We start from the raw sequence: 16,297 nt of genomic DNA on the forward strand, positions 1-16,297 counted from the left end.
GTTGGTTTTAGTATGCTTTTGTGCCCATGATGGGATTGAAGTTCTTACCTGCTTCTTGTTTCTGGTCCACTGCTCTGACTCACTTTTGTGTGGAAGAAAACAGCTTCTATGAAGCTTCTCAACCCACCAAGAACTACCAAGCATACATTGATACCCTCAGTATAAAAAAAGGAAAGCTGGGGAGAATAATTAGAATGAGAAGTGACAGAGCCTCATTTTCATCAGGGATGTCAAAATTAACAGCTAAGGCACTAAAAAAAAAAAAAAAAAGACAAGCTGAATTTATAATCCCTTTGTAATCACAATGGAAAGGAGATTTGTATATACTTATTTAATCATTTCAAATGAGAATGCTAATATCTTAGCATACATTATGGAGGCAATAGTTAATTTATATAGGAAAAAGGATGTTTTGGGCATAAATTATTTACTCACTTGGAAGAATAATTGTTGAAAGAACCATACCTTACATCATATTACAAAAAAAAATTGAGTGAAAGGCTAATTATAAAAAATAGAATATATAGTACTGTGTATTAGATTAAGTGATTATTGTTTGAAAACTTTGAAAGGAGCATCATTTCTTTTTTAAGATTTTATTTGAGAGAGAGAGATAGTGAGAGAGAGCGCAAGTAGGGAGGAGAGGGAGAAGCAGGCTCCCACTAAGCAGGGAACCTGATGCGGGGCTTGATTCCAGGACCCTAGGATTATGACCTGAGCTGAAGGCAGACGCTTAACTCATTGAGCCACCCAGGTGCACCAAAAGCATCATTTCTTTTCTATGACTCAAAGCATTCAAGTGAAGTAACTTCCTGTTTACTGTTTATAATGGCAAAATCTAAGAAATCAGGTTTGGTTTTTTATTTAAGATTTTATTTGAGAGAGCAAGCTCGAGCAGTGGGGAGCAGTAGAGGGAGAAGCAGGCTCCCCACTGAGTCGGGTGCACGATCCAGGACTCAATCCCAGGACCCTGGGATCATGACCCGAGTGGAAAGCAGATGCCGGAGTGGAAGGCAACCAACTGAGAGACCCAGACCCCTTAAGAATCAGTTTTAATTGATGTGAACGGGAACAATTAAATCACTTTCTTAAAAAGTTTACTTATTTATTTTTAAACAATCTCTACACCCAGTGTGGAGCTTGAACTCACAATCCCAAGATCAAGAGTCGCACATTCCTCTGACTGAGCCTGCCGGGGGACCCACAAGTTAATTTGCTTTTTTAAGTAGGCTCCACGCCCAGCATGGAGTTGCATGAGGGACTTGAATTCCCAGCCCTGAGATGGAGATCTGGCCTGAGAGCAAGAGTGGGACACTCAACAGACTGAGCCACCCAGGCACCCCTAAACAATTCCCAACGAATGCAAAAATTAAGAACCTACTAATTAGCAATATCTTGAATTTTTTTTTTTTTACTTTGGCTCTCGAATTTTTCCAGAACACTAGCTCCAAGTACCTTACTTCCCCTGGGGAAATGCCAACTCAGAATCTTGTATTTATTTCAATAGACTGAACACCATCATTGCCACTGATGTGGAATATACTTGAAGCTTGCTAGACCTTGGTAATTCCGGTCTTTGTACAGTCTGTGAGACAAATGTTCCATCCAACAGCATATAAACAAGAGCAGATGCAGTAGAAGAGCAATACTAAGGAAACATACTTTTACCCTTAATATTTATTATAGTCTCTGACATGTAGCCAGACCTCAATAGATGCTCATTAAATGCTGAAGAGAAGTGAAGGGTAGTATCCTAACATTAGTGTCCTAGGGAGGCCGACTAAGGTTTTCATGCAGTGCCAAATAGATTCTAAATTTATATATGTATCAAAACAGGTATTCATTGTAATGGCACTGACTTAAAAGATGTTAAAAGTTGAACTTTCTGGGCTAAGCCCATGCATATTAAAGATCTTTGGGAACAAGCCTGTTGGCTCAATCAGGTTATTGCTACAGCGAGAAGGCACTCAGGGTATTGTGGAATGTCAGGTGAGAGGAGAAAGGGCGTGAGGTGTGGGTTCCCATTGAAGTGGGTTCCCAGGTGTGGATTCTGTGAAGGTCTTGGTATCAGAAATCGGCCCCTGTTGGTTACTGTTTCAGAGGCAGATTGGAAAAGAAAGGGGGTTAACTAGAGATTGGGTTCTTTCGTGAGCAGAAGAGAGTGTAGTAACCCGGCATCACCAGTGTGCGTGGGTTGCAAAACAAAGGTGGTGTCTGGGGTAAGAAAGCAAGTCATTTACAGAGAGGATTGTTATGTCATCTATGGGGTGAGTTTAGGAGGTGAGTTTCTTAAGGTTCTTCTGACATCTGGGGAAGTCATCCTGATTGCATGACTTTCGGAGAGACGTATTACCTCTTAACTTTGTTCTGGCTTTATCAGTGTCTTCCCAGCCTGATCAATGGCACGATTGCTTTTTTTCTTTTTGGTCCAATCTGATTTCCATTCTTTCAGTCCTGGATAGCTTTCTCTTGCAGCGTTCATTATTGAATTCCCACAGTGGTCCTAAATGAGTGCTATTATCTCCACTGTGAAACTGAGGAAACCAAAGTTTAGCAGGGTTACGTAAGTCGTCCAAGGCCTATCCGCCCCCATCGAGAAGCCTAGTAAGGGCTTGCTCGTGGGGTCTGCCGTGACTCAGTGCGGTATGTCCCCCCGCCTTGGTAATGTGCTAGGAATGAATGATCGAGGAACGCCCTGGCTTCTTTTTCCACTCTCTAGTTAACCCCCCTTCTTTTCCAATCTGCCTCTGAAACAGTAACCAACAGGGACCAATTTCTGATCCCAAGACCTTCACAGAATCCAGTGTTACCCTACCTAGACGTTTGAGCATCTTTATTGTACAAAAACAGAATAAATGCAAGAAAGGGTCTTCTTCCTCGTGAATTTTCTGCGGTTCAGATCATCACCTTCCCATAAACACAAATGTAGCCTAAACACGGTGGGCACCTAATTAACTTAGAATGAGTGGAGTTGACCGGGCCCCTCCCAGCACCCGCGAACCTAAATCAGAAAGTATCACGTGCTCAAGACATAGTAGGGCCCAAAGAGGCTCCCGCTGGAAGAATGGGACCTGTGCACGTGGGGTACCTTCCCTTCAGAGGACACATTCGCAAAGGGTCTTTAACCCAGGTGGTGTGCTCTTGGCTTCCTTGAACCACTCTGACCCGGGCATATGAAAGGGGGCTCATCCCCCGGGCCGTCTAGGATCATGGCGACAGGGAAGGGGTTGGCGAAGGAGAGGAGGTGGGCATACAGGCCGCCTTCCCGTCCGAAAGCCGTGTGCAAAGTCGCGGGCGCCTGGGTGCCGGCAGCTGGGCAGGGACCGCGGCCCGCCCCCCTAGGGGCGCGTGCGCGCGCGTCGCCGTGGTAACCGCGCCACGAAAAGGCGCTGAATCACCGGCGCGCGCGGCCCCAGCTCCCGCGGAAGCTGCTGCAGGGGGCCGGGCGGGGGTCCGTTCCGGGCCGAGCGTCCTCGTCTGACAGCGGCAGAGCCCCGCGGACCCTGGGCTGGGCGTAGACGGGGCGCCAGAGCGGCGGCCGGGCTCGCGTTCGCGGCTGGAGGTAAGCGCGCCGCGGTCGCCTCCGCCGGTCCCGGGTTCCGACCAGAGTCGCTCCGGCGGGGCTCTGTCCCGGGGAGAGCGGGCGGGGTCTTCCTTCGCCGGGGCGGCCCCTCCCGTGAGGCGGCAGCAGCGCGCGCCTGCGTGCGTGGTGGAGCGCGTGGGAGCGCGTGGGCGCGCGCCCGGCAGCCGATGACGCGGACGAGGAGCAGGTGCGACGGCGGGGGATGCTCCCCGGGAGCGCGCCGCCCGGGCCGGGAATGCCTGGAGTCCGTGGGGCCTGCAGCCCGCGGGCGGAGCGACGCGGAGCGGGGGCGGCGGGGAGCGGGTCCCGCCCGAGGCACAGAGCCCCGGCTCCCTGAGTTTCGGAGGTGAGTTGCTCGGGGCTCTCACGGGGGAGCGGGAGGAGCGTCCAAGGCGCCCCGGGGCCGCGGCCGGGTCGGGCGGCGGCGGGAGCCCTCACGTCTTTCCCGGCCTCGCGAACTGCGTTCCGTAGCCTGTGGAACCGCGTTCTCTAAACTTCGTTTAGTCCTGTTGGTGTGACCTTTGCCGGCCTCTGCTGCCTCGCCGGAACCTGAAGCTTAAAACCGCTTCACGGCTTCTCTCGCTTCCCTTGGCGCTTGCTCCGCGGAACGGGGATTAATCGCGGCATTGCGGACCGAGCGCGTCGGCCGGGTGGTCGGGGGTCCTCGCTCTCCGCGGTGCCCCGCTCACGTGCGAGCGGAAACGAACGCGATGGACCCAGTCGCGGCCGGCTTCACTGCCGGCTTCGTCAGCCGTGGTGTTGGCGGGCTGCCCGTTCGCGGCTTAAAGAGCGCCGGCGTAGGAAGTTGAAGAATTTTATGGTCATAGTAAAAGCGAATTGTACACAGCCCCCCTTCTCAAAAACAAAACAAAACCAAAACAACGACAACAACAACAACAACAAACCCCCCCCCCCAAAAAAAAACCCAAGGATTTCTGAGACAAACGTCAGTACTGTTTCCTTTATTCCTGAAATGCATGTTCCGTGTCTGAACACTCCACACTGTTCAGACAAGAAGACCACAGTCATGGAGACCCCTGAAGTTGTGGCAAATACGGTATTTTGTTTTGTGTTTAATATCTTACATCACTTTTCATATAAACGAGGAAAACTGGAGATAATCCAGTTACAGATGTAAGAGTCCTAGAGAAAGCGGAATTCTGTCACTGAGACACAGAAATGGGAACATATATCAAGGCTTTTTGGAGCCGCAGAAGACTAATCACACTTTGCCGTGTATAATGCCCGTGCGGGGACGTAATTTTCTTCCAGAAAAACAAAAATAATTCAGCCAAAATCTTTAAGTATTAAAAATAGTCAAAAGAGAGTTTCAGTAACTTCTCAACGTGAAAGAATGGATTTGCTATCAGATTTTCTTGACTTAATTTTTTTGTAGCCAAGCAGAGAAAACGCGTGCTCTTTAAATAAATATGCAGAACCAGGCGTGACTGTTTCACGTTGGGGAGCAGTTGATGTAGATTTCCAGGTCAGGTGACCTGGGTTTGGTCCTGGTCCTGCCACTCTTGTGGCTCTGTCACATTTGGCAGATTCCCTAGTCTCTCTAAGGCTCAGTTTCTTTATCTGTAAAATAAGGATAATAATAGGACTGACTGATAGAATTCCTCTAAGAATTAAATGACGTTCTATGTATAAGGGCACTTTGCTCACTGCCTGACATGCAGTAACCCTTCAATAAAAGTTATGGTCATTCTTGAAATAAGTTTTCTTTTCAGGAAATATGTTCTGTCTTCAAAATAACTTGGCAGTAAAAAGAGAATTATTGTGATGTGGCAAAACCTTGTCTGATTTATAATGTCAAACTATCATAAAGTACATAATTTTTTCTTGTAGTATTATTAAAACAACATAACAACAATGCTAAATATAATCACAATCTTAAAGGCATGTAATCCCAGATAAGTATATTTAATACCACAAGGAAGAGTTTTGCTTTAGTAGGCCTAGAGTAATTAGTAATTTCTTGTTCTGTTTGTTGTTTTTTTGTTTTTTTTTTTAAGATTTTATTTACTTATTTGACAGACGGAGATCACAAGTAGACAGAGAAGCAGGCAGAGAGAGAGGAGGAAGCAGGCTCCCTATTGATCAGAGAGCCCGATGTGGGGCTCGATCCCAGGACCCTGGGATCATGATCTGAGCGGAAGGCAGAGGCTTTAACCCACTGAGCCACCCAGGTGCCCCTGTTTTTTTTTTTTTTTTTTTTTTAGTCTGTATTTTTAGACACTCTTCATGTGAATTCAGTAGTGAGAAATTATTTATTTCTACTAAGTGGTAAAAAGGGTTAGGCCAACATAACACCTGCTTTTGCATCATTTTTCAGAATCTTTCAACAATAGATGTTTGAGTTTCAGAGCAAAGCTTCTTACAGAAATAAAAGGCAGGTAGATAAAGATACAGTATTGGAGTTTTAGCTCTGTTCCCTTCCAAATGATGTTGGTAGAATTACATTAGCAGTTGGAAAGCTTTCTGTGTCCAAACAGCTGCACATTCTTTTCCTGAAGTTCAAAAAAAAAAAAAAAAAAAAAAAAGGGCGCCTGGGTGGCTCAGTGGGTTAAGCCGCTGCCTTCGGCTCAGGTCATGATCCCAGGTCCTGGGTTCAAGCCCCGCATCGGGCTTTCTGCTCAGCAGGGAGCCTGCTTCCTCCTCTCTCTCTGCCTGCCTCTCTGCTTACTTGTGATTTCTCTCTGTCAAATAAATAAATAAAAAAATCTTAAAAAAAAAAAAAAGGATTCTAGTAAACATCTATTTATTTTAAGCAGTGTAGCTAGAGTAAGGGCATAATTCAGACCTCAACATGAATTTTTAAAGGTGGGGTCTTTCCATGCCATAACTGAAAGCACAATTATGAGAATGGAGGAGAAATTAACAAATTAACTCCAGTTAATTTGTGGAGTTAATTTGTTACCTTTGTTAATTTGTTGTTGAATTTGTTAATTTGTTAAATCTGTTGCCACCCTCAGGTTTGATGTATTCCATTTTGCAGTGTGTTTCTTCACGAGGTGAGGAGGCACACATTGTTCCTTTCTAGGATGAGGAGGACCCTGCTGTTCTAGGATTGTGATACCTTAGCATTTTCTTTGGCTTTTGTCCTGCCTTCTGGTCATTGTAACATACTTGTCTTTTAAAAGAACTGTCATCTTCACCATCTCTCTCAAGTGTATTTGTATTTATCAGGAAGTTGAAATATCTTCCGTTTGTTCAGTATCTTCAACCTTCTTGTCCTAAAGACTTGAAACCTCCAAATTCTAGGTGCCCATGCTTCATATTTTGCTGGAGTAAAAGACTTCTCTAGTCATAGGACTGAGATCCTCACTCCCTGTCATATGTGTTTATGAGTCTGATGACTAACTAGTCTTCACCCTTTTGCATTGGACCTACCTACCTGCCTCCTTCCTTCCTTTTTTTAAAGATTTTATTTATTTGACAGAGAGAGATGCAGCGAGAGAGGGAACACAAGCAGGGGGAATGGGAGAGGGAGAAGCAGGCTTCCCGCTGAGCAGGGAGCCCAATGCGGGGCTTGATCCCAGGACCCTGGGATCATGACCTGAGCCGAAGATGTGACTTGAGATCATGACTCGTGATCATGACTGAGCCACCCAGGCGCCCCTGCATTGGACTACTTTATCCATGGCCACACTGCACCTGCTCTTCCAAATCTGGAGAAATTTTTTGACCTTATTATTCTAGTCTTCTTCCACTCAGTTGACCAGTCACACCTTTTTTTTTTTTTTTTAAGATTTATTTATTTATTTTAGAGAGAGAGAGAGATCTATAGATGTTGCATTGCTTCTGCCTAAAAGTTTAGCCATGCGTTAATAAAAGATCTGTTGTTGCTCTGTATGCATGTGCTCCACTTAGCCTGGGTTTGGAAGGTCTGGGTTGTCCAAGCAGAGTCCCTGTGAGGAGGCATGCCTTGGCAGGCCAGGTTGCTTTCTAGCTCACTATGGCATGCCTCGGACTTCTTGTAGCCCCTGTGCATTAGTCTTTCTAAGCTGCAGTGACACGTGTGAGGGGCTCCGTAATATTTCTTGATGTCAGTAGACGTCCACCGTCTTTCCTGCCATACCAGTTTGCTGTTGCTGCAGAACAGAATAGCGCAAACTCGGGCTTAAAACAATACCTGTTTATTAGCATGAATTAGGGTCTCCCTAGACCCACATCAGGTTATCAGCGGAGCTCATTCTCATCTGGAGGCTGTGGGGAGAACCCTGCTGCCCAGCTCATTCAGGCTGTTGGCAGAAGCCAACAGGACTGAAATCCCCCTTTCCTGCCAGCCGTCCCTGTGGTTGCTCTCAGCTTCTGGAGGAGCTCTCAGGTTCTTTCTAGACGCTCCCTTCATCATCAGAGCCAGCAACAGAATGTTTCTGTCATGCTCAGTGTCTTCTCTCTGACTTCCCTTTCTGTTAGCGGAGGGAGATAACTGATTTAAAGGCTCTAATGATAGGTTCGGATCACTCCAACGGGCTCCCTGTCTTCAAGCCAACCGATGAGTAACCTTCATTATATCTGCAAAATTATCCTTGCCAGGAATCCTCATGTCATCATGGGAGTAACACCCAGGGATGAGTGTCATGAGGCCACCTTAGAATTTTCCTGTCACCCTTGCAGATTACTGTTTGCCTGTTTTCCTGATGGCATACGGAGCCACAGTCAGCCTTCTGTTTTGGTCTTCACTGTGATGCTCCTTCTTTGGTTTTGGTAGGTCTGGTAAGATCATTTGTACTTCTTTAATCATCCTCTGTGGATTACCATTTCTCTGGAATACAGGTTATACCCCAGAAGAAGAGACTGCAGCAGATAAAATAAGACCTCATGTTCTAGAACTCACTTGGAGTGGAGCAGTGTGTGTTACAGGGAGTGTGTGTGTGTGTGTGTGTGTGTGTGTGTGTTGTGTCCTGCCTGGCCATTCGTCTGTTGGAAGGAGGGTCCCCATGCTGGTCTGCCAGGCTCATCCTTGGCAAACCCGCCTTGTTCGTCTGTATATTCCCAACATTAAGTGCTGGATTCATTCATAACAGGCATTAAATTAAGCTTTTTGGAGAACACTTTTCAATTCCATGAAAGTTGAATATTTTGTGTTTATCTGCCTTGTATTTCATAGTATCTAATTCCCTAATTGTCCCAACTTACTTTTGGCTCTGCATTTGGAACCAAATTGTGTTCCCTCCTTCTCCTTCATTTTTTTCCCTATTGACATTATTTTGTTTGTCTTTCGAACATTCAGGTAAATCTTCCACTCATGTGTAACGTAGAGTCGCCACAATAGCATTTATTACATCATAATTCCCATCCCATTGTGTTTGGGTTGTGTTGTTGTTGTTCCTAGTTAGTTACCGAGTGAGCCATAATAAAATGTCATTTTAGTTCCTATATTTTAGATGGTTTTTGCCTTATAATGAGTACTGGAATCTACCTTTGCTTTTTCTTCTAATTCCCCAAATATCCTTATATAGTTTTTCCTGTTTATTTTTTGCAAATGAATCTTATTTAGTACTCGAAAGCATTATGCGGAGTTTTAATTCATACTCCATTCCTTTGCGAACGTCTTTGACATCTGTTACCCTCCTAGGGCGAACCACGTCTCACCCCCCACTCACTCTTCCATCATCTCTGTCAGTACGGTCTGTGTAATCCTGCTAAAAAAGAGATGGATTCTCTGTCACATCTTTGTCATGCTGCTGGCCGCGCCTGGGAATGGGATCTCTCACATTCGTGCCCATCAAGCTGTGTATCTGTCTGCTCTGCGCAGAGATGCTGCTGCTTTGAGGAACTTTGCTGGTCGTCAGCAGCCTGGTCGTACTAACCCTGATGTTGGTGTTTCTTGCATTAATGCGGTGGATTTAATAATGCGGAAACATCTCCTGTTCCTCTCCACCATTTCACCAGTATGATTCTTAGAAAGCTGACAGATGGTGGGGGGGGTTGGTCCTTGCTCTCTGCCTGTATTTTCTCCACCTTGTTCCCTGATCTGCCCTCGGAGGGCCCCACAGAATCTGCTCTCTCCCCATTCCACACCAGTGCCCTTTCTGTGTTTAAAACCCAACGCTGGCTGGGTCGTGTTTCCCTTAAATCTGTTTGATCTCCTAATAGGGCGTCATTTATCCTGTAATTGTAAGGCATTATCTCAGTTGCCAGTAAAATCCTGGGTAATCCTCTGTGTTGATTGGCACGGGTTTTCTAGAACTTATTTTACCTTATCAGCTTCCAGTGGAGAAAGTTAGGGTGTAGACTGTGGTACTGAAACGCTGCCCGGTTTTACGGTCTCGACTTAGCCCCCAGCCGAGTGTATTGTCTAGATCTCCTTCCGTCTCCCTTGTTTGCCTGTGAGGATGCCCCCTGGAGACGCAGCAGCAGCACCCTGACTGTCCTGCAGGGGCTCCCTGAGTGGCGTCTTCTCCACACCTCTCTCCAGGCCTGCGCAGGTCCGGGGTGAAGGGGTGTGACTCCGGGACTGTTCCTCACCTGCTGGGTCCAGGCAGACTGCTGGGGGTGGGAAAGGCTTGCTTTTATCTTCTGTGTTCCTGACCCGTTGAAAGCTTCAAGACTCGTTTTGGAAACTGGAAACTAACTTCTTTAGCCAATTCATCCAAAGTGTTCGTACACCTGTTGAGGGCCAGAATCTCTTACCTCTCAGATGGTTATGGGGAGGCTCGGCTCGGATGCTATGGAGTATATAAAATTACCTTGTGACTGTAAGCACTATTATCAATGGCTATTCTGTTAATGATGGCGACGATAAATACTATAAACCATTTATTTCCTTGTTAGAAGGATAGACTGATAGCTGACAGTACTTTCTTTCTTTCGCTATCATAGGGAATAAGTGAACAATTATTTGCTTAATGCCAGAAAGTTAAATTTTTATTTTTTAATTTTTTTTAGAGTTTGTATTTCTAAGTGATCTCTACACACAATGTGGGGCTTAAGCTCATGACTCTGAGATCAAGAGTCACACCCTCCACCGACTGAGCCAGCCAGGTGCCCCCAGAAAGTTAAATTCCTTTTTTTTTCCTCAGTTTTTTTTTTTTTTTAAATTTACTTGACAGAGAGCGAGAGAGTGCACACGCACACAAGCAGGGGAGCCGCAGAGGGAGAGGGAGAAGCAGGCTCCCCGCTGAGCAGAGAGCCCAATGAGGGACTCGATCCCAGGACCCTGAGACCATGACCCAAGCTGAGGGCAGATGCCCAACCCACTGAGCCACCCAGGTGCCCCAGAAAGTTAAATTCTAAAGGAAAACCTTTTGGCTAGCTGGTCACAGGCCTGCTGATAAATAGAATTAAAAAACTGAACAGCCTCCAAATGGATGAATGGTTTGCCAGATTCAGAAGTTTAGTAACAAAGAGAAGGAAAAATTCTTCTCTACCCTTCAAGATCTTACACCTAGACTAAAAATTAAGTTGACAAGAGACAGATTAACAGCAGAAAAAAAATCCAGGTTTTATTACATGTGCACATGGAAGCCCAGTGATAAAACTGAGACCTGAAGAAGTGACCAAAGCTGGTAGCTTTTATATTTTTTAGATGAAGAGACAATAAATCTTTGAGAAATTGATAGGAGAAAGAAAAAACTTAACTTTGGAAGCTTTGATTAGTAAGGAATTCTAAGCAGAATTCGGGCTGAGATAGTCAACTAGTCAGCAGTAACAAGAGGGGTTCATACAGCCTTCTAAGGCTCTGAATTTCCTGTCTCTGGTGCTGAGGATGTCTCCTTACCTTCCGCTTCAGAGGGGTGCCTTTCTCGTGGGAGATGTGTTTCCTGCTTTCTGGGGGATGGAGAAACGTCTGAGTGTCCTGATTATACAGGCTGTCTCTTAAGTAACTTTTATTTAAAATAATCAACATGACAGCCCACCCTTGGACCCTACAGTAATCACCAGCTGTGTTCAGATTTTGACACAAAGCAGATCTCCTTTCACTGACACACAAAGCACTGAGCCCCGGGCCCCAGCTGTCACCTAGGACTGATGGGGCTGTCCTGTACGCCTGTTGGCCCGCTCTTGCTAAGTGCTTGGAAGGTGCTGGTTTAATTATCATAGTGAAGGACAAAACATTTACTTGGGTAGCAGTGATGGCCCCATTAGGTAGGGATTGAATTCAGGGAGAAATAAAAGTGCTGAACAATTGAAAACTAAGCTAGTTCCATAATTAAGGGAGATTATCTAAAGCCCCATAATGTACACTCAAGGTTTTATGTGCTGGAATTTTTCTTTTTAATGTAGGAGCAGAGTCTGCAGGAATACAAAACTGGTGTTATTTACGGTGTGAGGGCTGGGAGGCAATGTCTTAACTTAGCAGAGTTTAGGAAAGATGGTAAAATACTCTAGCAGCTGGCCAATGGATGCATAAATAAATATGAATATAAATGTCTTTATACGTTTTACTTTTTACCTTTCACCTTGGCATCTGAAGGCCAGAGTTCCTCTCTCTTCTCGCCGTGAGGAATTTGGCTTTTTTTACCCCTACACTTAGAAAATGCTCTCTGCTCTTGGTACTCCGTGGGTTAGGATAAGGGGGCAAATTCCAGAAAGCCTGTCTTTTGAAAAGTACAAAGGATGGTGTTCCAGGTTGGACTGTGTCCCCCCAAAAGATAGGGTGAAGAGTTAACCTCTCTCCCTGTGGAATGCGACCTTATTTGCAAACAGAGCCTTTGCAGAGGTCATGGAGTTCAGATGAGGTCAGCAGGGTGGGCCCTTAATCCCTCACACTGATGTCCCTATAAGGGAGATGTGGATGTAAGTGCGTAGAGGCACACAGGGAGGACACCATGAGACAACAGAGGCAGAGCCAGGAGTGATGTCACTGTAAGCTAAGGGATGGGAGGGACTGCCATCCAGCACCAGGAGCTGGCGGGAAGCAAGGAAGGGTTCTGCCCGGGCTCCGATTTCCGACTGCTGTCCTCTAGAACGGCGATGGGATGGATTTCTCTTGCTTTGAGGCACCTAGTTGTGTGCATGTTATTACAGCAGTCCCCGGAAACTGACACAGATGGTAAAATGCAAGGATCGTATTAAAGAAGCACGTACTTTCTTGAGTACCTAACGGGGACATAGAAATATGAAGTGTTCTGGACCTTGGCTTTTAATAACAGCCTTCGGGGTGATTTTACATTTTTTAAGTTCTGTATGAATCATATATGACGTATTAGAATTAAACAATTTAAAGAAGAGAACTCGAGGCTAGGAGACAGGAAAAGAGAAGGTTACTCTGAAAAATTATTGCTTTGAAAGCAAAAAAATAAAAAATGAAAATGCATGACATTTGCAACCAGTGCTTCCTGTAGAACAAGTTAGATTTTATAAAGGCAAAAATCTGCTAATTTATCTACGTAGGAAGTTTAGGTTTTTAGGAAGCTGGATGCCACTGTTCTCATTGCTTATGTTACCGATGCCTTCTAGCACTGCCTGCTCCCCGCCTCCCCACTATTCTGGTGAACTTTTATGCTGTTTTTTGTGGTCTTTAAGACATTTTTTAAAAATATTTTTATTTATTTATTTGACAGACAGAGATCACAAGTAGGCAGAGATCACAAGAGAGAGGAAGGGAAGCAGGCTCCCCACTGAGCACAGAGCCCGATGTGGGGCTCGATCCTAGGACCCTGAGATCATGACCTGAGCCAAAGGCAGATGCTTTAACCCACTGAGCCACCCAGGCGCCCCTATTTAAGAAATTTGAATAGTGAGTATAAATGACCCACCCAATTAAATGTTCCTCTTCCACGTCATCTGTGGGTTTTAAGTAATAGTTTGTCAGATAATTTTATGGATTTTTAAAAATTTGACAGAGAGCAAGCACAAGCAGGGGGAGCGATAGGCAGAGGCAGAGGGAGAAGCAGATTCCCACCTGAGCAGGGAGCCCAATGCAGGACTCGATCCCAGGACCATGGGATCATGACCTGAGTTGAAGGCAGACGCTTAACTGACTGAGCCATCCACGCACCCCGGTTTTTATGTATTTTATAAAGACCATGACGTTGGTCCCTGAACTGGAATGAGCAGATAACATTGCTGCAAGTAGTGGCCTTTTTCTCTAGTCACAGAGTAGCCAGAATTACCATGGTCCTGGATGGAAACCCCAGTTTTCAGGCTATACATCCTGTTGGTTTCTTAGTTCTGCCAGAACCACAGCTCTTGACTTAGGAAGGCCCTTTGCTTTGGATCCTTCCCTGTATCATTCATTCCTTCATCCTGATCTGTTTATCAGGCAATGATCATGTCTGCAGGAAGGTGGGAAGGAAGGAAATATGTTCACGCAGACCTGACCACCCTCCCTCCTAATTTATCCTCACTATCGTTCCGTCTATGTCTATGACTGAGCTCTAAATCCCCAGCAGACATTTTGAGCAGGAAGTCACTACGGCCAGCCGGCAGTGGCCTCTCACGGTGCATTTCTCCACCGTGCACGTAAGGTATCCTGTCATAGCCTGTCAACCTGTCATGCCTACAGCATTCTTTCCATCTAGCAGCCTCCTAACAATAGCCAGCTAAAGAGAAGAGAAAGTCCTCTTTTGTCACTGAAGATATATCACTGTTATATTATAGAAAATTTAGAAAACAGAAAAGTAGAAAGAAGAGAGAGACAATTGTATTCTGCTCTCCTGCCCTGTGCTTATGAATTGGTCATTGCTTCCTTTCTGAAGTGCTCTCAATCTGTAATTTCTAGAAATCCCCTTTATTGCCTTCCTGAAAATCAGAACTTTTATCTTAGAAGCCTCCTAGAGCCTCTTTTTTTTTCTTCCTCTGGAACCTCTCTTTTTCTCTATAAGTCTGCGCGGTTTGCCAAGACTAATTGTACCGTCAAACCTGCAGACTCTTTGTGTATCTTGGGACGTACTCTATCTGGGCCTCCCACTGGAATATAAGCTCTTCGAGGGAACCGGATCGGCAGAGCCTAGAATACTGCCTTGTGTATGGAGGTGCACAATACACTTTTAAAAATTATATTTTTACAGACTTTTTATTTAACAGAGAGAAAGAAAGAGAGCACAAGCTGGGGGTGTGGCACTGAGCAGAGAGCCTGATACGGGGCTCGATCCCAGGAGCCTGAGATCATGACCTGAGCTGAAGGCAGATGCTTAACCAACTGCTCACCCACGTGCCCCGATACACTTTCATAACAGCTGCATTGAGATATAATTTACATACCACGAAATTCACTCTTTCAAAGTATATAATTCAGTAGTTTCTGTATGTCCCCAGATATATATACCTCACCCTGTCTAATTTCAGAAATCTTCATCACCTCATTAAAAAAAACCTCAGACCCAGTAAGCAGTCCCTCCTGTCAGTCCCTGGTCCCACTGATTTACTATCTATTTTTATGGATTTGCCTGTTCTGGACACTTGATAAAAATGAGATCACATGATATGTGTGAGACCTTTTGTGACTGTCTGTTTTCACTTGACACAGTGTTGTCAGGATTCATCCTCACCTCTCTTTATTGCCTATAACATTCCCTTGTCTGGATATACCACTAGATACCACATTCTGTTTACCCATTCTTTCTTTTAAGATTTTATTTGTCTAAGAGAGTGCGTGTGTGAGGGGGGTGGGGGGACAGAGGGAGAGACAGAATCTTGAGCCGACTCCCTGCTGAGCGCAGAGCACCCCCCCCACCGCCGTGGGACTCGATCTCCTGACCCTGAGATCATGACCAGAGCCAAAACCAGGAGTGACCCGCTTAACCAGCTGCCCCTGTTTATCCATTCTTGAGTTGGTGCACACTTGGGTGATTTCTACTTTCTGGTTACTGTGAATAATGCTACTATGAACATTCCTGCACAGGTTTTTGTGTGGACATATATTTCCAATTCCATACCTAGGAATGGAGTTAGTAACTGCCTAACCATTTGAGGAAGCGCCCAAAGTGTTCTCCAGAGAGGCTGTACCATTTTACATCCCCACCAGCAATGTACAAGGGCTCTCATCTCTCCACATCTTCCCGACCCGTTTGTTAGAGGTATTGGATGATTCCATCTTGGTGGGTGTGAAAGGGTATCTCATGGTAGTTTGGGTTTGCATTTCTCTAATGACTGATAATGTTGAACATCTTTTCATGTGCTCTTTGGTCAGTATGTATCTTCTTTGGAGGAATGTCTGCTCGGATCCTGTGCCCATTTTTTTTTTTTAAACTGGACTATTTGTCTTTGAACTGTCGAGTTGTAATTCTGAGTAGAAGTCCTTCATTAAATATATGGTCCGTAAATATTTCCTGCCATCTGTCAGTTGTGTGTTGATGTTCTCGATAGTATGGTTTGAAACATAAATGTTTAAAATTTTGGTGAAATCTATTTTGTCTGGTTTTCCTTTTGTTATATGTGCCTTTGCTAACATACCTAAGAAACCATTTCCTAATCCAAGGTCACAAAGATACATATGTTTTCTTCCAAGAGTTTTTATAGACTTCACTTTTATAGTTTTGGTCTTTGATTCAAGTTAACTTTTGTATATGGTGTGAGGTAGGGGTCCAACTTCATTCTTTTGCATGTGGCTATCCAGTTTCCCCAGAACTATTTATTGAAAAAACTATTATTTCCTTATTCAGTTGTTCCACCTTTGTTGAAGATTAGCTGACCAGAAATATAAGGGTTTATTTCTGGATTCCCAGTTCTATCCCACTGATCTATGTGTCTTTCTTTATGCCAGTGCCATATAGTCCTGATTACTATAGATTTGTAGTGAGCTTTGAAATTGGGAAG

General features: G+C 45.0%; 1 protein-coding gene across 5 annotated transcripts in view; it reads left to right on the forward strand.

Moving 5' to 3' along the window:
* Positions 1-3,378: 3,378 nt before the first annotated feature.
* KIAA0319 (KIAA0319 ortholog) overlaps positions 3,379-16,297 on the forward strand; it is a 91,506-nt gene continuing 78,587 nt past the window's right edge. For 3 of the 5 annotated variants that reach the window (XM_047734041.1, XM_047734042.1, XM_047734043.1), the window contains exon 1: positions 3,379-3,562. The gene's annotated coding sequence lies outside the window, so the exon portion shown is untranslated. Of the gene's footprint in view, positions 3,563-3,764; positions 3,930-16,297 lie in introns of those variants that run through there. The other 2 variants (XM_047734044.1, XM_047734039.1) reach the window with 2 other exon arrangements.

The sequence above is a fragment of the Lutra lutra genome, chromosome 6 (genome assembly GCF_902655055.1).
Source record: "Lutra lutra chromosome 6, mLutLut1.2, whole genome shotgun sequence".
Classification (NCBI taxonomy): domain Eukaryota; kingdom Metazoa; phylum Chordata; class Mammalia; order Carnivora; family Mustelidae; genus Lutra; species Lutra lutra.